The sequence below is a fragment of the Fundulus heteroclitus genome, unplaced genomic scaffold, assembly GCF_011125445.2.
Source record: "Fundulus heteroclitus isolate FHET01 unplaced genomic scaffold, MU-UCD_Fhet_4.1 scaffold_77, whole genome shotgun sequence".
Taxonomy (NCBI): Eukaryota; Metazoa; Chordata; class Actinopteri; order Cyprinodontiformes; family Fundulidae; genus Fundulus; species Fundulus heteroclitus.
This window is the reverse complement of record NW_023397219.1, coordinates 41,978-63,102: the sequence shown is the minus strand read 5'-3', so window position 1 is coordinate 63,102 and position 21,125 is coordinate 41,978. Positions and strand designations below refer to the sequence as shown.

General features: G+C 39.5%; 1 long non-coding RNA gene and 1 other non-coding gene across 5 annotated transcripts; one reads left to right on the top strand and one right to left on the bottom strand.

Moving 5' to 3' along the window:
- Positions 1–4,056: 4,056 nt before the first annotated feature.
- Positions 4,057–4,129, top strand: trnae-uuc. The gene has a single exon. It is a non-coding gene; the product is annotated as a tRNA-Glu (tRNA).
- Positions 4,130–9,444: 5,315 nt separating this feature from the next.
- Positions 9,445–20,045, bottom strand: LOC118561967. Of its 4 annotated transcripts, XR_004930402.1 has the most exons (6): positions 19,864–20,045; positions 16,430–16,501; positions 16,120–16,203; positions 9,921–10,014; positions 9,682–9,715; positions 9,445–9,573 (listed from the first exon to the last, which is right to left on the bottom strand). It is a non-coding gene; the product is annotated as an uncharacterized LOC118561967 (long non-coding RNA). The 4 variants fall into 4 exon arrangements; XR_004930401.1 differs by lacking the exon at positions 9,682–9,715 and having other exon boundaries at positions 19,864–20,041; XR_004930403.1 differs by lacking the exons at positions 9,445–9,573; positions 9,682–9,715; positions 9,921–10,014 and adding an exon at positions 15,894–15,912 and having other exon boundaries at positions 19,864–20,026.
- Between the last annotated feature and the right edge of the window lie 1,080 nt (positions 20,046–21,125).

Below are 21,125 nucleotides of genomic sequence, written 5' to 3'. Positions count from 1 at the left end.
CTGCAGGCACCAAAGCAGGATCTGATCCACTGAGCTATATAATACACTGGAGTGCTGATTCTGCTGAAAACCTGAAGTCACTGGCCGCCATCTTGCTACTCCCTACTCTCACAGAATCCCATAGGATTTGGTTGCAACAACAAGCAGTTTTCTGGCTGTGTGAAAACGTTTCATAGGTAATTTTACAGTCAGTGGATGTACTAACAGTATCAACTACTAGGATATTAGGTGCTAAAATATTTTACATGTTATTCATATTAAATATATATATATATATATATATATATATATATATATATATATATATATATGTATATGTATATGTATATGTATATTTAAGTATGTGTATATTGTATATATGTATATATAAATATATGTATACAAATAAGTAAATATATGTTTTTGTATATTGTTATTTATATATTTATAAATTTGCTTCAAAGCGACTCGTTCTAACAGCGGGCTATTAGCACTCCAGTGTATAATATAGCTCAGTGATCTGATCTTCTTCATCTTCTTGTTTTATGGCGGTTGTCAAGGAGCTTAATGATATGCATTACCGCCATCTACTAAAGTGGAGTGTGGATCAGGATGCTATGTATATATTCTCCCACCAAAAAATAAATATAAATAATTAATAATAATGATAATAATAATACTAAATACATAAATAAACTTATATCCTTTCTATCAATTTCGTTTTCTTAAGGTATCCTATCAAATAACAAAAATACTCACAAGTAGAATTTTTCCCCAAAATATCTTGTAAAAATAACTGTAATTTATTTTCTTGTAATTGATGTAATAATTCCCTTCTCTCCATAGAATATTTATAACAAACCAACAAAACATGCTCCACCGTCTCCTCTTGATAACAAAAATCACAACCTCCTGTTGGATGTTTTCTCATTTTAAACAGATTTCCATTTAACCCTGTGTGTCCGAAACGTAATCTGGATGTAATTGTTTTCTATTCCTTCCTGTTATCCTCATTTCACCAACTTTCCTTTGAATACTATAAAGCCACCTTCCAGTTCTATCCTCTTCCCACAGCCTCTGCCATCTTCCCTTAACCTTTTGTTTAAAAATAGGTTTAATTTCTTCCTTACTGAATGGTACCACTATATCAATATTAATATTTTTTATAGCTTGTTTTGCATATTTATCTGCTAACTCATTTCCTTTTACTCCTATATGAGATGGTATCCATGTAAAAATAACTAATAAACCCATTGCCTGAATTCTATACCTTAATAACTGAATATTTAATAAAAGGTCTGATCTACCAGTAGAATGAATTTGTTTTAATGAATATAACGATGAACTTGAATCAGAACAGATTACACTTCTCAGAGGACGAATTTCCTCAATCCATTCTAAGGCTAAAATGATTCCCATCATTTCTCCTGCATAAACTAACACTCCATCAGAAATTCTTTTACCTTTCTTAATATTGTATTCTGGAACAATAAATGACACCCCATTATTGCCTATTGAGTTTTTTGAAGCATCTGTAAAAACGTGAATATATCCATAATAGTTATTGTCTAAATATGATTGTACTGAATTAGAATCTAAATAGTTTCCTTTTTCCCTTTTCTCCAACAAAGTCGAATCAACAACACTATTAGAAAATAAAGACGGATGAACTGGTGAAAGAGGGACTGTTTGGCTAATATTTACATAATCTAAATCAAATTCTTTTATAATATTTTCTATAACCCAACCAAAAGATTTTAAATTCGTTTTTCCCTTTTCCCAACTAGGTTTTAAAGTATCTTGACATGGATGATTTTCCTTATGTCCCTTAAAATGACACCAATAAGAAATCTTTAACTGAATTCTTCTAAGATGAAGTGGTGACTCTCCCATTTCTACCATTAAAGCTGACGTTGGAGTTGTTCTTATAGCTCCTGTACATAACCTCAAGGCTTGATACTGAATATTATCAATTTTTTTAGTAGTGTTTCTGATGCTGATCCAAAAGCTATACTTCCATAATCAAATACTGACCTTATTAAACCAGTATATATTGCTTTCAATGCTTTTCTCTCAACACCCCACTAACTCCCCACCAAACACCTCATTACATTTAAAACTCTCTTACACTTATCCACTACTACTTTTTGAATATGAATTTTCCAACTAAGCTTTTCATCCAACCATAAACCCAAAAACTTAAATTCCTTTCTTGATTATATTTTTGTAATTTTAAATTTTCAGATACTTTCTACCTCGTAAAAAATAAAGTCTGTGTTATATCTATAGAAATTTTAAATCCCCATTTAAAAGACCAATCTTCTATATTCTATATTCTATATATTTCTATATTATTCTTGTATCTTTTTAACAATGAAATTTATTTTTTTTCCCTCTTCCAAATTGCTCCATCATCAGCAAATAAAGAAAACCCTATTCCACTCTCCAAATTGTCAAACATATCATTAATGGTAAATGGACTGAACTTATATAGCGCTTTTCCGGTCATGTTGACCACCCAAAGCGCTGTACACTATAGCCACATTCACCCAGTCACTCACACTAACACACACACATTTATACACCGAGACGCAGCTCGGTAGGCAACTTGGGGTTAAGTGCCTTGCCCAGGGGCACATCGACATGTGGCAGGGGGAAGCTGGAATCGAACCCACAACCCTCAGATTGCCAGACGACTACTCAACCCACCAAACCACAGTCGCCCGCACAGTAATCATAATAGAAAAAAACAAAGGACTCAATATACTTCCCTGTGGTGTACCATTTTCAACAAATAACTTTTCTGACAAATGTTGACCTATTCTTACTTATATTGATCTATTTTGTAAAAAATCTTTTATCCAATAAAACACTGATCCACTAATTCCCATTTATTTCAATTTAATAAAAAAAAACTTCTTTCCACATCATGTCATAAGCTTTCTCTATATCAAAGAAAACAGCCACCACACTTTCCTTATTAACTTGCCCTTTTCTGATTTAATGTTCTAAACATAGAATAGGATCCATAGTACTTCTACCTTTTCTAAATCCACTTTGAAATGTTGATAAGTATCCCCTCTTCTCAATGAAATAACTCAATCTTTCATTTATCATTCTCTCCATTATTTTATATATATGTGAAGTTAAAGCAATTGGCCTGTAACTAGCTGGATTTGATCTATCTTTAACTGGCTTTAAGATTGGAACTACAATTGCTTATTTCCATATCTTAGGTAAAAAGCCCACGTCCCATATCTTAAGATGTTTTATTTAAATTCAGACTACACATCTGATCTTCTCAGTGATCTACCTGCTTTTAAATGTAGGTGCTTATTACAGCCAGCTGTGCTCTGTCACAGCCTGTTCCATGTATGGGCAAGAGGGCAGGTGCACAGTGCCATGCTTCAGGGACAGCATGCCCCGGCTACACATTAATGCACAGTTTACTGAGTGTATATAGCTTCTGTATATATACCCATTTTATTTTATTTTTTGTCTGCACCATCAACACCAAGTCAAATTCCTTGTAAGTGGAAACCTATTTGGCAATAAACTTGATTCTGATTCTGATTGAATCTGAACAAATTACAGTTTTTAATGGTTTTATGTCTTATACCCATTGTAAAGCTAATAATATTGCCAACATTTCTCCTGTGTACTGATATTCCATCTGTAATTCTTTTTCCCATTCTTATATTGAATTCTGGTACTACAAATGCTATTGCTATTTTTCCATTTATTTTTGATGCATCTGTATAAATTTGAATATATTGATAATCCGTCCGTCCGTCTTCCACTTATCCGGGGTCGGTTCGCGGGGGTAGCAGCTTCAGTAGGGAAGCCCAGACGTCTCTCTCCCCAGCCACTTGGGCCAGCTCCTACGGGGGAATCCCAAGGCGTTCCCAGGCCAGCCCAGACACACTATGGAGAAAACTAATTTCGGCCGCTTGTATCCGGGATCTCGTTCTTTCGGTCACGACCCAAAGCTCGTGACCATAGATGAGGGTAGGAACGTAGATCCCTGATCTACACAGGGATCTACGTTCCTGGATCTACGTCTACTAGACCGTCACATCCCTGATGGTCTAGTGGTCAGGATTCAGTGCTTTCACCGCTGAGGCCTGGGTTCGATTCCCGGTCAGGGGAATCGAATACCTCACTTGGTTTGAAAGGGGTGTGAAGGAAGCCATCCACGTTAAGAAAAAAAGCCCAACCCTAAACAGAGGAGGAGGCCTTAGGTTCCAACTCTCAAAAACTTACAACACAGCTTTAGGATTAATTCCGGCCAGTCATCACCTTAACTCTCACCCTCATTTGGGTGATCAAAACATTGTTCCTTTAAGCCAAGCCAATAACAACCCTAACGACTCCTCGTTACAGAGAAGTGGACCAGTTTCGGTCCAATCTGCTGTCTTAATGGCTTTAACAACCGCCCATTACTAAAGGGTGGACCTGTTTTGATTGAATTTGCATGTTATCTAAGCCATTGCAAGGCCTTTGTTAGACAATGGTATAAAGCTTGTTACTCCACATCACTCTAGACTTTTTGAATTGGGAAAGCTTCCGGGAGAGGAAGCGAAACGTCTTCAATTACGGAAAACAAGTCCAGTTGCTTTGTTTTTCACTTTTTTTGGAATTTCAATGACAATAAAGATGATATTACTATTACTAGATCGACTGGTAAATCGAGAGCTTTGCCTTTTGGCTCAGCTCTCTCTTCACCACAACGATCGGTACAGCACCTGCTTCACAGCTGACGCTGCACCAATCCGCCTGTTGATCTCCCGCTCCATCTTCCCCTCATTCGTGAACAAGACCCCAAGATACTTGAACTCCTCCACTAGGGGCAGCACATACTCCCCAAAACGGATTCCCTCAACACCTTGGCTGTGCCTAGAAATTCTGTCCATTAAAGTTATGAACAGAATCAGGGACAAAGGGTAACCTTAGCAGAGTCCAACTCTCACCAGAAACGAGTCCGACTTACTGGCGGCAGTGCGGACCATACTCTGACACCGGTCATACAGAGACCTGACAGCCCTTATTAAAGGGCCTGGTACTCCATACTCCCAGAGTACCCTCCACAGTATCCCTCGTGGACACGGTCGAATGCCTTCTCCAGATCCACAAAACACATGTAGACTGGTTGGGCAAACTCCCATGCCCCCTCCAGGATCCTGCTGAGGGTGTAGAACTGATCCAGTGTTCCACGGCCAGGACGAAAACTACACTTCCTGAATCCGAGATTCCACTATACGACGTACGCTCCTCTCCAGAACCCTGGAATAGACCTTACCAGGGAGGCTTAAGAGTGTGATTCCTCTGTAGTTGGAACACACCCTCCAATCCCCCTTCTTAAATAGGGGGACCACTACCCCAGTCTGCCAATCCAGGGGAACTGCCCCCGATATCCATGCAATGCTGCAGAGCCGCGTTAACCAACACAGCCCCACAACATCCAGAGCCTTAAGGTACTCAGGGCGAATCTCATCCACCCCTGGGGCCTTGCCACCAAGGAGCTTTTTAACAACCTCGGCGACCTCAGCACCAGAGATGGGAGAACCCGACCCAGAGTCCTCAGGCTCTGCTTCTGCAATGGAAGACGTGTTGGTGGGATTAAGGAGGTCTACAAAGTATTCCGCCCACCGACGCACTACGTCCCAAGTTGAGGTCCGCAGCACACCACCCCCACTATAAACAGTGTTGGTACTGCACTGCTCCCCCCTCCTGAGATGCCGGATAGTGGACCAGAATCGCTTCGAAGCCGTACTGAAGTCTTTCTCCATGGTCTCTCCGAACTCTTCCCACGCCCGAGTTTGATATTATATTGATAATAATTGTTTAAATGTAACTGTACTGAATAACTATCTACAATGTAAGATTTCTCTTGTTTCTTTTCCATTATTTCCATATCTACTGTCGCTTCTGGTAAAATCCATGGTGGTATAATTGATATTGGTGTTGTTTGAGTAATTTCTAAATCATTTATTTTAAATTACTTTATTTTATTTTCAATTGCCCTTCCAAAACTTCTCATTTCTTTCTTTTCTTTTTCCCAACATGGATTTAAATTTTCCCAAGTTGGATTATCTAAATTATTACCCTTTAAATTCAACCAATAATTTATTTGTAGTTTTGTTCTTCATAAATCTAACGGCATTTCTCCCATTTCTACTTCTATTGCTGCTGTTGATGTGGTTTTAAATGCTCCTGTACATAATCATAATGCCTGATGTTGGATAATGTATTAGACATTATAGTCAGATGTGTTTTAGCTGCTGAACCGTAAACTATACAACCAGTCTATGTTAGATCTTATCATACCTGTATAAATCTGTTTTAACGATTGCCTATCTGCTCCCCAGTCACTGTCAGCCAAGCGTCTCAAAATACTTAAGATTTTCTTACATTTATCAACAACTTTTTGAATATGTATACTCCATTTTAGTTTTTCATCAAACCATAGTCCTAAAAATTGTATACACTTTACTTGCTCTAATTCTTGGTTATATAATTTTTATTTTATTTCCTTGTTTATTTTTTTCTGAATAAATATCATTACTTTTGTTTTTTCAACTGAAAACTTAAATCCCCATTGCAACGCCCATTTCTCTATTTCAGTAATAACTTCTTGTAATTTCCTGGAGACAAGAATGGGCTTTAATGGAGCATTGACCCAGGGTGGGTTCTAATGGAGCACTGACCCAGAGTCAGTTATAATGGGAGGGTGGGCAAGAATGGATTCTAATGGACCGCAGAATCAGACTTGTTTCTAATGGAGAGGTTACCCAGAGTAGGTTTTAATGGGAGGGTGGCCGTGAATGGGTTCTAATGGAGTGCTGAAATGGACTGGTTTCTAATGGAGCCATGACCCAGAGTGGGTTCTATTAGAGCGCTGAACCACAGTCGGTCAAATGGGAGAATGATACAGATTAGGTTATAATACAGCGCTGACCCACACTGGGTTCTAATGGAGCGCTGACCAACACTGGGTTCTAATGGAGTGATGAACCAGACTTGTTTCTAATGGAGAGCTTACCTAGGGTCAGCTCTAATGGGAGGCTGACCATGAGTGGGTTCTAATGGAGCACTGAAACAGACTTGGTTCTAATGGAGTGCTGACCCACAGTGGGTTCTAATGAAAAGCTGACCCAGATTCGGTTTTAATGGTGCGCCGACCCAGACTGGGTTCTGATGGACAGCTGACCCAGACCGGGTTTTAATGGAGCGCTGACCATGACTGGGTTCTAACGGAGTGACGAACCAGACTTGTTTCTCATTGAGAACTTACCCAGGGTTGTCTCTAATGGGAGGCTGACCAAGAGTTGGTTCTAATGGAGTGCTGACCTAGACTGGGTTCTAATGGAGCAATGACCCAGAGTTTGTTCTACTGGGAGGTTGAGCCAGAATGGGTTCTAATGGAGCGCAGACCAAGACTGGGTTCTTATGGAAGGCTGACCCCGAGTGGGTTCTAATGGAGCGCTGACACAGACTGGGTTCTAATGGGAGGCTAACCAAGAATAGGTTTTAATGGAGCAATGACCAAGACTGGGTACTAATGGAGCACTGACCCAGACTGGGTTCTAATGGAGTGAGGAACCAGACTTGTTTCTAATGGAGAGCTTACCCAGGGTCGGCTCTAATAGGAGGCTGACCATGAGTGGATTCTAATGGAGAGCTGAAACAGACTGGGTTCTAATGGAGCGCGGACCCAAACTGTGTTCTAATGGACAGCTAACTCAGTCTGGGCTCTAATGGAGTGCTGACCCAGACTTGAATCTTATGGAAGGCTGACACAAGCTGTGTCTCAATTCGGCGGCTGCGTCCTTCGAAGGACCCAGCCTACACAGCCTTAGGAGGACCCAGCCATCGGAGGATGCTCCGGAGGATCCTCAGCCGTTGGTAAATGGGACGGTCTATCGGCAAGATCTAGCCGATATTGAATTTATTTTTTATTTACTTGTTATTGGAGGAGGAGAGTCGGCTTAGACGACTTCGGCAGCAGTAAAGCCGGCAACGAATTTTTCTCAGGCTGGAGGAGCGCAATGGAGAGGTAACATTTACCTGCTATTATTTTCACCCACAGGGGCCTGCTAATGATCATAATACACCAGTTATTAAACAAACGCTTGTCAGCAGATTGACGAATATGTTTAAATATAAAATGTTATATTTATTTGTAAGGCTTATGTTTGTAACTTTAGTAATTTGAATTGAATAGTTAAATGTGTACAAACCCTGTAAATAACTGACTTAAATCACTACTTTCATTATCACTAATGTTGTGTTGAGAAGCCAAACTAATATTGAGAAATAAATCATTATTTGTCTAAATTGTTATCCCCTTACTGCCTGATTTTATTTGTAATTATATAACGGAAAAATAATACAGGAAAAATAAATCTAAATATAAAAACGTTAAAAAAAAAAGTTAAATACTGGCTCTAGATGAAGTAAAATAAGTAAAGGCCAGAATTGTTTGGTCACAAATTAGCAACACCAGGCGTTAAGGGGTTAACATTCACTAGAATTATATCAGATAAAATGAAATTGCTATCATCTAATCCTGTTGTTTTTAATCTTCATGTCTCTATCCAGACAAGGCCGATGTACTGCTGCATCAACTTAAATGCACAACATCTGCCTGGGAGCCGGTGACATCATGGCCCCAGACGATGAAGTGCAGGATGACATGGCAGAGGATGAGGAGGGGGAGAACGTGTTGGAGGCAGTCAGTGGTGCCTGGAGGAGGTTCTACCCAACCACGATTACATTTAGATGGCAAGTATAATCACTTTTTAGCTTTTCTCATGTAAGGGTTATGAAAACAGTTGTAGTAAAGTCATTTTCTGCGTCTTCTTAAACATTTTTAGGAACATGGCAGGCGTCGATTGGGTCAGCCCAGCAAACCCTGATGGACGATGTGGTGAACAGTTGAGAGATGCATCCCCCACCCCCCAGATGATGTTCCACTCGCAGTCAGAAGACTCCAAGGTCATCTGTGTGGCATCCCATCCAGTCCAGCAGCACCACCAGGGACTCCTGCTCAGTCAAAATTATATATATATATATATATATATATATATATATATATATATTAATCGCGATTAATCGCGATTAATCAGGGCGATTAATCGCGATTAAATATTTTAATCGTTGCCCAGCCCTAATATATATATATATATATATATATATATATATATATATATATATATATATATATATATATATATGTTCTTTAGTTATATTTATTTTATATCTTCTGTAAATAGTTGTAGTAGTTACTTTTAAAATCTAATGTAGTTAAAATGTTTTTGATAGTTTATTGTAAATACTTGTTTCTCTAAAAATAAATTGATGTTATCACTGAGAAGTTGTTCTAAGTTTACTTAAATGGTAAAGAAGTGATGAAACAGATGATGTAAAAGGTTAAAAGACTTTAAGAACACACAGACAACAATAACTTTTATAAACAATTTAATAATTTAATTCAACAATAACAGCAACACAGAACCTGAGGATAAACCATGGCCAGGTGGCAGCAGTAGGCTTCCCACTGACCCCCTGCCCTGTCCCTGGATCTTTGCATTCCTAAAGTAGAGGAAAACAATTTGTGTCAACAGATGCAATTTTCTGTAGTGTTTCTTTGAAGCTAGAAAAAAGGAGTGTTTTATATATATATGTATATTTTGGCTCAACTTCATCCTCCAGGCCCGTTTTTTGCAGGATTGTTCTAAACAAGAGAAACGAGAAGATATAAACACAGAAGGATCCCTACTATCACAACTATAAGATTAAAAATAAGTGACATCTGGGGATCATTTGATGTGATCAAAAGATTATATTTGTTTGTTGGTGTTTGAACAGGACTTCTTTGAACGTGTGTGAATTTTACATACAAATGCAACATGTATATGGAATTATGTCTCAACTCTTACCTCCATCCGACTGTGGCAGTATTTTTGGCCCCGGTAAAGAGGTGTTCATTCTGCCCACGGAATTTTATCAACTCCTCTGTATGCTCTCTGCTCCCTAGAACAAAATGACATGTAAAGCATATTTCTGGTATGTCAACAGGCAAAATGACTGTTCTGTATAATTACGCTGGTATTGTTCTTCAAGTGAATTATACTTTAAACCTTATTATACTGTACTGTAAATTAACTATACGTTATTGAGTATTCAAACAAAACGTTTGCAGTATTGACAGCCCAGTACAGCTGGACTGATGTTATTTATTTAGCTGCATTAAACTTTGACAGTTCTAATCATTTGTAATAAACTGTATGAGAATAAATTGATCAGATTTGTGAGGGACACGGCTATCAGCACAGTTACAATAAGATGTAGGTAAAAATCAAAAATTGTGACATTTGTATGAAGGCTTTTAATGTTGATGAACGTCTCGTATCAATAGATTAGCTCTAAGCTTTAGCTTTAGCTGGACCTACAAATTCCGGTGGCTCCGTTACCGTCATGTATTTTAATAGATGTTCAGTTAAAAAAATAAAAACAACACACACACACACACATACTCCCCCTTTTGTGTTGAACAGTGAAGTGTGGTGAAAGCAGCTTTAATTCTCCATCACATAACTTTCATATCGCGCATGCATTGACTTTTTCAACAATTTTCTCTTGCGGTTTTCAGCAGCAACGGCATTGTTTCTTATGGTTTAATATTGTCCATATGCCTTCTTTAAATATTTCTAATTCTACTCGCAGGACATGCGCAGTTCCAAACTTATTTCCTGTCATTGCCATGGTGAATCACGTTATTTGTGTTCCAGGAATTTTTTAAAGCTCACGTTCAAAGGTCGGTCGGGCACTGTGTTTAGTTACCTGACTAATATCATCTGTTCTGAAAACGGACATGCTGAGAATGACAAAGGGAGGAAGAGCTGCTCAGAGTAGCAGCTTTCTACTCAGGGTAGATCAGCTGTTTTTTCTGAAACGAGGCTCAGAACAAAGACGCACAGCGCAACCTGCCCAACCATAAAGGCGTCTGCCCAACCCATCAATCAACGGTACACTCCAATCTATATGGGGTTCCATTAGTGCCAAAATTATGTTTATGCGTCTTCTGACGTGTTCATGTGTCCATGTATGTGTCTATGTAAGGTGTATATGTATCCTGCTTATGTAATGGAAGCTGCATAAATTATGTTTATGCGTCTTCTGACATGTTCATGTGTCCATGTATGTGTCTATGTAAGGTGTATATGTATCCTGCTTATGTAATGGAAGCTGCATAAATTATGTTTATGCGTCTTCTGACGTGTTCATGTATGTGTCTATGTAAGGTGTATATGTAACGTGCTTATGTAATGGAAGCTGCATATGTCGTGTCCATATGCTGTGAGCTTATGTATTGTGTCTACATGAGGGATCAAGTGCATGGCATTTCTTCTTCACTTTATGTTGTTTGAGCTCGTTGTTGAACCTGTAATCACGTGATCTCGGTTTGTATGGGGTTCCATTAGTGCCAAAATTATGTTTATGCGTCTTCTGACATGTTCATGTGTCCATGTATGTGTCTATGTAAGGTGTATATGTATCCTGCTTATGTAATGGAAGCTGCATAAATTATGTTTATGCGTCGTCTGACGTGTTCATGTGTCCATGTATGTGTCTATGTAAGGTGTGTATGTATTGTGTTTATGTAATGGAAGCTGCTTATGTCGTGTCTATGTGCTGTGAGCATATGTATTGTGTCTACATGAGGGATCAAGTACATTCAATTCAATTCAATTCAATTTTATTTATATAGCGCCAAATCATGAAACATGTCATCTCAAGGCACTTTACAAAGTCAAGTTCAATCATATTATACAGATTGGGTCAGATTATACAGATTGGTCAAAAATGTCCTATATAAGGAAACCAGTTGGCCTTTCTTCTTCACTTTATGTTGTTTGATCTCGTTGTTGAACCTGTAATCACGTGATCTCGGTTTGCTGTAGTTTCCTCTGCTGTTACAACCTGTTGTCTTCACCGTCATTACCCTCTGCTGTTACAACCTGTCGTCTTCACCATCATCTCCCTGTGCTGTTATTCCTGTCATCTCCTCTGCTGTTACAACCTGTCGTTACAACCTGCCTTTCTCCCCGTTATCGGGCCGTGTTGTCACCTGACGTCGTCATGCACTGCTTTTACAGTTGGATGGGTTCCTGCTGCCGTCAGCCTGTGCGGTTACCTTTATTTTATTCACATTTACTTTTTAAATCTTTAATGTCACAACAGTAATAACTCCCTCATTGTTCCCAATAAGCTCCGACAAACACCTTGGTTCTCCACTTACTGATCGATGCGGTCATGATAAAACTACGTACACGCTACTTCCGGTTCAACTGAGATTTCAAAATAAGAGTCCTCGACACCAACGCCTCCTTTAGCTGCAAAGTTGAGTTTCAAAGCTATTAAAATGAGCACCACCATGCGTCTTGTATTTAATTTTAGAACTCAGAGTTTTGCACACACACTAGTTTTTCAGCATCACCCCTGGACAGAATGTTTCTAATTTTGGCGATATTCCTGAGGTGAAAAAAGCAAACTCTGGAAACCTGTTTAATATGGGATTTAAATGACATGTCTTGGTCGAAAACAACACCAAGATTTTTAACTTTATTACCAGAGGCCAAGTTAATGCCATCCAGATTAAGTGATTGATTAAGAACTTTATTTTTTGAGGACTCTGGTCCAAAGATTACAACTTCTGTCCCTGTGGTACTCCTCAAGTGACCCTAGAGTTTGAAGATTTATTATTAACATGAACAAACTGGAATCTGTCCGACAGATAGGATTTAAACTAGCCAAATGCTTTCCCCTTAATCCCTACAGTATGTTCAAGTCTTTGTAGGAGAATATTATGATCAATAACAGCTATTTTAAAAGCCTGTGGTACATATCCATTCACCAAGGATAGATTAATCATGTCCAAAATAGGGCCACTGATCAAAGGGAATACCTCCTTAAATAATTTGGTTGGGATTGGGTCTAACATACAGTACAGACCAAAAGTTTGGACCCACCTTCTCATTCAAAGAGTTTTCTTTATTTTCATGACTATGAAAATTGTAGATTCACACTGAAGGCATCAAAACTATGAATTAAAACATGTGGAATTATATACTTAAAAAAGTGTGAAACAACTGAAAATATGTCTTATATTCTAGGTTCTTAAAGTTACCACCCTTTTGCTTTGATTACTGCTTCGCACACTCTTGGCATTCTCTTGATGAGCTTCAAGAGGTAGTCACCTGAAATGGTCTTCACTTCACAGGTGTCCCCTGTCAGGTTTAAAAAGTGGGATTTCTTGCCTTATAAATGGGGTTGGGACCATCAGTTGTGTTGTGCAGAAGTCAGGTGGACACACAGCTGATAGTCCTACTGAATCGACTGTTAGAATTTGTATTATGGCAAGAAAAAAGCAGCTAAGTAAAGAAAAACGAGTGGCCATCATTACTTTAAGAAATGAAGGTCAGTCAGTCCGAAAAATTGGGAAAACTTTGAAAGTGTCCCCAAATGCAGTTCCAAAAACCATCAAGCGCTACAAAGAAACTGGGTCACAGGAGGAGCGGCCCAGGAAAGGAAGACCAAGAGTCACCTCTGCTGTGGAGGATAAGTTCATCCGAGTCACCAGCCTCAGAAATCGCAGGTTAACAGCATCTTAGATTAGAGACCAGGGGTCTTAAGTTCTTCGTACGCTGCTTAAAACATCCAAGATCAAATGACACATCCAAGATGATTTCATCCGGCTAATCATGATCCAGCTAATTGGGTTCTTCGAACACACCTGTTTATGATTAGTATGGCTGGATTGAGTTATCTGAGATAAACCTTTCAAAGTAAACTAAACTTCATAATAATATGGCCTGAACAAATCTTCTTACTGAATAAGATAAAAATAAAAAGCATATTTTCTGTTGTTTCACACTTTTTTGTTAAGTATATATTTCTACATGTGTTAATTTGTAGTTTTGATGCCTTTAATGTGAATCTTCAATTTCCATAGTCATGAAAATAAAGAGAACTCTTTGAATGAGAAGGTGTGTCCAAACTTTTGGTCTGCACTGTACAGGTAGAAGGTTTAGATGAAGCTAAAATTCTAAACAGTTCAAACACCACGCAGGTTCTAAAGATTCCTCCAACGCTGCTTCACTTACTGAGGACAAGGTAATCATGTTTGGGAGGATGCCAATGATTTTATTTTTAATGGAATCAATTTTATTAATGAAGAATCCCATAAAGTGATTACTGCTAAGAGCTAAGGGAATGGATGGATTGACAGAGCTATGACTCCGTAAATTTGGCAACTTTAATGAAGACAAATCTAGGATTATTTTTTAATCCCCTCAATTAATGATTAAAAATATGCTGCTCTAACTCAGTGAAGGGTCTGTTTATACAACAGTAGACTGTTTTTCTAGATCTGGGGTCCGTTCTTCGTACGTTGCTTAAAACATCCAAGATCAAATGAGACATCCAAGATGATTTCATCCGGCTAATCATGATCCGGCTAATTGGGTTATTCGAACACACCTGTTGTTTATGATTAGTATGGCTGGATTGAGTTATCTGAGACAACTGCGTTTGTTTAAAAGGGGAAATGTATCGATAGTAGAAACATTGATTAGCAACGCTGCTATTGGCTGTTCAGCATTGCCAAAGAACGGCCACAGTTTTTCTCCCAAGCAGAACAAGAGCTTTTAATGGAAGGTTATGCCGAATTTGAGTCAATAATTAAAACACCTCAAAATCTGTTAAAGCCAGGAGAGAGGGCTGGCAAAAAGCAGCAGACAAATTAATGTGTAAATACTGTCCTTGGTAGATGTTTCTATCACTTTCTACAGTATTAATTTTTGCATTTTAATAATCTCATATTTACTTTGTTCTTTTATGTCAGAGCCTCCACGGGACCCACTAGAACATGGGGACAAGTAAAAGTGAAATACAAGAATATTCTACAAAATGGTAGCCTTTAATTATTATACTGTATTTTAAAAAGGCACTTGTTATGTCAAGAGATCCAAATTTCAGTGTCATTCCTTAGATACGGGAAGTAAAGGACATGTGCAAACTGGGAATTTTAACAAAAAAAAAAAAAAAAAAAAAACAATCTTTATCCATAAAAAATGAAAATCTTCCTTTTCCAAGTCATCCACAGTGTACACGGTAAAACTGTATTGCTCCGTGTCTAGATAATCCAACCATAGTTTTTTCTAATACAATATACGGCTCGACAGGAAGCAAGCCTTTCAAAGTAAACTAAACTTCACAATAAAATGGCCCGAACAAATCTTCTTACTGAATATGATAAAAATAAAAAGCAAACCATCATACAAATAACTTAAAATTTTAGATATATGGCTCCAACTCCACTTTTTCCTCTTTAAAAGCCACTGTTAAATGATGTGTGTGTCTGTTTAGAACAGCCACCAAGAAAAATATCTACTTTGTCGCGCTGCTCTAAAGGATCCTGTCTATTGCGCAATACGCGATTAATTCGAAAAAAGTCAGCAAACTAATCTTGCACCTTCCGCAACAGGTTGCTGTCGTAAAAATGGACATGGCTACCACAGACTTCCCATCTCCTCCGCTTATACAGCCGTGATCTAATCTTGTTTACATGAAATAAGCCTGCTCTGGAGCAGGCTCAAGCTGGCGCACTTGTTGCTATGACAACAAGTGCAGGATGTCTTTCGAAGAACCAAACGATCCAAGATCATGCCAAATCGTCAACAATGAAATCCTGCTAACTAAGTTAGCGACGTACGAAGAACGGACCCCAGGTAGGATTCCTCATGGTGTGTAGAGCTCCATTTTCTCTTCAATTTCCTAACATTTTTTCCCCAAAAAGAACGCAGGTCTAAATTAAACCAGGGAGCCAGCTTCCTGTGAATAATCGCCTTCTTTTTCAAGGGAGATACACTGTAATGCAAAACGCAACGTATATAACTATTAGTAAGACATTTACAGTTAAATAAATAAATCATTCTCATTTGTCATCCGGGATGGAAGTAACATTCCCTATAAACGTTTGGTCCTCTCCATCAATGTCTTTGTAAATTTTTTCTCTTTTCAAACCTAGAGGTACGATCCAGAACTACTTTGGTTCAGACTGTAGCTTGTACTTACTTCCTGGTTCCTGAGCCAATCATTTGAGAATTCCCAAAATAGTGCGCAGCATTTGGTATTTTATTTTGGCGAAAGAGCAGCAGCCTGCAAACATGGAAACCAGCAAAAGAAGCAGACCAGATTTAGAACAGAATAAAACATCTTATACCTGTATTGTGGAAGTAAAAATTCAGTGCAGTTTTACAGCACCAATCAACTGTTGAGTTAATGGCTAGTCTCCGTGAAAGGCATAGTGTATGTGTTGTTTGGGTTTTAACCATTAAGTTACTTAAAGCTCCTTTAAGTCTTTCATACAGTAGTTATGACATACCATCCGCCTCCATCAGCCAGTCATTCCAGAAGATCATCATCATCTGGGTTTCCACCCTCCTCTTGTTACTCCCTGGCAGAGAAAGTTGCACACAAATAAGATTTAGCATGACTTAAAAAGAGACAAAACTGACTGGCTTTACTTACAAGGCAGTATCTTAGTCTGAAATGTTTAATATAAGCAATTCTGGAATGATTACATAGTTGAACTAATTAGGTTCACTATTTGGCAAGAAACAGTTTTTCTTGCCCACTCTTAATTCATAAACACTTCCGAATGAGTTATAAGTTGTTTACTGCTTAACCAAAGCATGGTGTTGATATCATGACGATCATGAAGCAGGCCTGCTTTATGAAAGATGTGCAAAGACTGATTGAGATCTATCCAAAACATTATGGGCTCTTTGGAAGTCAGTAGGGAAGGTTGATTCAAATTTCAAGAATAAATTTGATTCCAATTCTCAGGATTTAGAATAGATTATTTTCAATTTGATCTCAAATTAAATCTCTGGTATTAAAAACATTTTTTAGCTGTTAACTGAATTTGATGACTGTGTAGTTATGCATTATATTGATACTAGTATCATTGTATTAACAATTAACTGCAAATTGATAAAGTAAAAGGAGTTAATGGCGGCCTTAAGGACCAAAGCCTCTCCCTGAATGTTGAGACATTTGTTTTCACAAACATGCTGTGGAGCAGAAAACCCAAACAGATCCAGGGTTGAAAATATGGACACCTGAGAATATCTACAGCTGCTATTTCTGTTTAATTCAATAATACTTTACTAAACCAAAATGAAAATAAATGTGAACACTAACCTAGCGTAATGTTAAAATTATGACATTAAAAATTCACCCCCCGGGCTGGAGTGTGAAGGCTCCAGTGAAGTATAGTGCGTCAATGCCTCCGACCACTAGGTGGAGATTGGCGCTTTGTTTTGTTTTTGCCCTGCTGAGGTCTCAGCGCAGAAGAAGTAGTAATAGCCTAACGCGGTTGTTATGCTAAAGTCGGTTCTCTGTGTGCTCTACTGATAAAAAAAAAAAAAAAAAAACACACAAACACAAAACACAAAGTTACAGCTCCCACATAATTGGGCGTGCTGTGCGCAGACTGTGAGCTCTCTGGGGACAATATACTTCTGTAGGAAATGATGGGAATACTTTCTGGTCCTTTTAAAACTAATAAAGCACATTCAACGGCGACCTGGAAGTTATTCTGTTTGCGCATGCGCAAAGAAGCCGATGGTACATATCAGGTAGAGAGCGCGAGCGTGTCGCAGTGATTGGCATGTGAGAAATTGATAAGACAACCACTCCAGCCACAGTACCTCGAAGCCGATAAAGATTGTGCTATGCCATTGAATTTTACAAATAGTGACTAAGCCCGGAAAAGCAGCACAAGTCTTAATATGCCACCCGATACATCCTGCTCTAGCCAGTTAGCAACACCCTTCAAAAACATGTCTGTACAACGCCATACTACTGCAAACCATACTCCTATCGTGCTTTCAGTAAGCAAAAAAAACGAATAAAATAAAAAAGTTATAATTTTAGCCACAACTTTTTAAATACATTTATGTATCCTTGTTTTTTGTAACTGCCTAAGCTAACTGGTAATTCGGCTTTTTTATACGACGTGAATTAAAACACAAATATTTACCTCACCTTTAATCATCAAATAAAATAACAATAGGGGGTTTTCAGCTGACGTCACGCTCACGTGACTACTCAGCGCGTCCGCCATATTGGGTGGCAGTCGTTTCGCACCGTTGACCTGCATTGTATGACGCCTTAGGCAGTATTGGAAGTGAACAATGGGGAAAACGTGTTTAATGGTTGGTTGCACGGCCCGTGGAGGTGGAGATCAACGCTCTTTCTATCGCCTACCAGCCGTAATAGTGAATCAGTGTGAAAAAACAAAACAGCTATCTGAACAACGCCGTCACCTATGGCTGACACGGATATCCAGGTCCGATTTGGACGGTGTTAAGCTGGAATACGCCAGAGTCTGCGGTGCTCACTTTGTCACAGGTCATTAACTGTTAAGTATTTAAAACATGTAAGAAGAATATATTAATAATAGGGCTTGGGCGTTATGACTTATTACTTTCCGCGGCTGCCGTGTTGACTGCCTCCACCGCCTCTACTGCCTATAACTACCGCGTACTATACTCCCTCTCTCAGCCGTGTTTTAATTTGATTAATTTCACCTTAACTTGATTTCAACCATGGTAAACCGTTGCTGTATTGTGGGCTGTAACAGCGCAACACATGATCGCCATGGGAAAAACATAGAAACAGAATAATTTTCCACCGCTTTCCTGCCTGGAGGCGCAACCACAGAGAACAACTGTTAGTGATAACAAAGAGTCGTCGGCTCGCTTGGATCGCGGCTGTAAGTCGACCGAACATAACTTTCCACAGTATCCCGATCTCAATGAGAGTGTGTTCTAAACGTTTGAAACACATAGCAGCTAGTTAAAAGTACATTACATGCGTGAGTGGTTGTTAGCGCTAACGGTTAGCATGTGCCAGAGCCCGTCTGAGCGCAGCTTACCTTTGAACGAGTTACAGAGAAAACAAAGAGTCGTCGGCTCGCTTGGATCGCGGCTGTAAGTCGACCGAACATAACTTTCCACAGTATCCCGATGTCAATGAGAGTGTGTCCTAAACCTTTGAAACACATAGCAGCAAGTTAAAAGTACATTACATGCGCGAGTGGTTGTTAGCGCTAACGGTTAGCAGCTACTAAACTAGCATGTGCCAGAGCTCGTCTGAGCACAGCTTACCTTTGAACGAGTTACTGTGTTCCCACTGTTTGCTGGCTTTATGATCTGCAGCTCCTACCGGCGCCAATACGGTAAATACAACTTAATTTTGCACTGGTCATTGTTCTGCTTAAATAATTAAAGCCGCGAGCGGCGTCGATCGGCCCTGCAGCCAAGCGCCTTCGCGCACCGCCGGCCGCCGGCCGTCAGCCACCGTAGAAGCATGCGATACATTTGCGTCGGATTGTTTACATTTTTACCATCTTATTAAAACTCACCCGTCCACGTATGATGGCGATTTCCTTGATGTACATAACCAGATGTGAACTGGTTGTGAGCCTCTAGACCCTTGTAAGCTCTCATTTCCTCAAGAGTGTGCAGAGGGTTTTCACCGAACACCAGGTAATGCATCTGGATTACGGCTAAACAAGGCACCGTGGAGGGCATACGGGTCCATATGGTCGATCACGGAACATTTCCTCAGGTATACGTCCTTATCTGGTCGCTCTAGCCCGCTGGCGTACTTATCCATTCGCGATACGATAATACGTGTAGGACAACTAGAGATAAGGAAGTGAACCACCCAATATGGCGGACCGGAAGTTGGCCAGTGACGTCAGTGAAAACCCCCTATTGTCTAGAAAGTTATTCGTGTTTTTCATACCCAACTTTTGGTCTGACCTTCCTCTGCTGCGAAGATGAAGTCTGTTGAACAGCTGGTCTCCTCGGAATAGCGAGCACGGCTTTTTCACCACCATGTGCCGTTGTGTGGGTCTTCTTCTTCTTCTTCTTCTTCTTCTCTTTTTTTATTGGCGGTTGGCAAACAACTTATAGGTGCATTACCGCCACCTTCCAGAATGGAGTATGGATCAGACAATCTATTAGATTCTCTCTAAACACCCGTTCTTCTTAGAAAACTAAAAATACTACCAAAAGCTACATCCCCAGATGACCTCTCAAACAATTCCCTTGTTTCTAATTTATTTTTATTCCTGCCTAATTCTCTACACAACATCTCTCTTTCTTGAGTATATTTATTACATTCTAAATAATTCTAAAATATGTTATGGGTCCTCTTCTTCGTTGTCTTGATGTTTTCATGGCGGTTGCAAATGAACAGCTTAGTACATTACCGCCACCAACCGGAAATTAGTGTGAATTAGGATGCGCAAGTTCATTCCAAAAACAACTACATTTATAGCAAACACAGATCTCAACAAATACCTCGAGCCAATGTCAGATGTGATTGTATTTAATCTTTTAAATAAAACTTGTTTCTGTGGTGCTCATTTCCTGCAGAGCTACTCACCTACTACCTCTTCTATGGGTTTATCATATAATAAGCTGTTATGTAGGAGTTTTCTGAATGTATTTATTGGAAATACTGTGTCAGGGATCAGTTCCTCCGGCTTCACCATGGACAGTTCCGGATCATTCCACTCTGCTCAGTCCCACTCCAAGCCTGATCTGTTTCACCTGCTGCTCTAGTTATCCTGGACTCAATACACCTGCCAGCTCCCCTATATAAACTCCCTCAGTCTGTTCCCCACTGCTGGTCCGTCTTCAACCTTCAGATGCCCTCAGTCGATGTGTGTTCCTCGTCCGCCGTCTGCCTAGCATCTGCTCCCTCACCAGCTCAGCCGTCCAGCTCCAGCCATCTTCACACTTCAGCTCCAGCATGGTATAGTTTCCTGGTTTTTTCATCCACTGCTCAAACCCTGCAATAAAGACTCCTTAATTGTGGCTCTGTGTGTGGCTGAATTCGGGTTCAATCCACAAAACCCTGACAGTACGGACCAGCCAAATGAACCTGTCACCCACACAGAGCCCGGAGCTCACCTCTTTCCTGAGCTCCACAGCGGAGCTCTTCTGTATCCAGCTCCGAGAAAGCCTGGATGCCATCGCCGCAGCCAGCCCGCCTTGGAA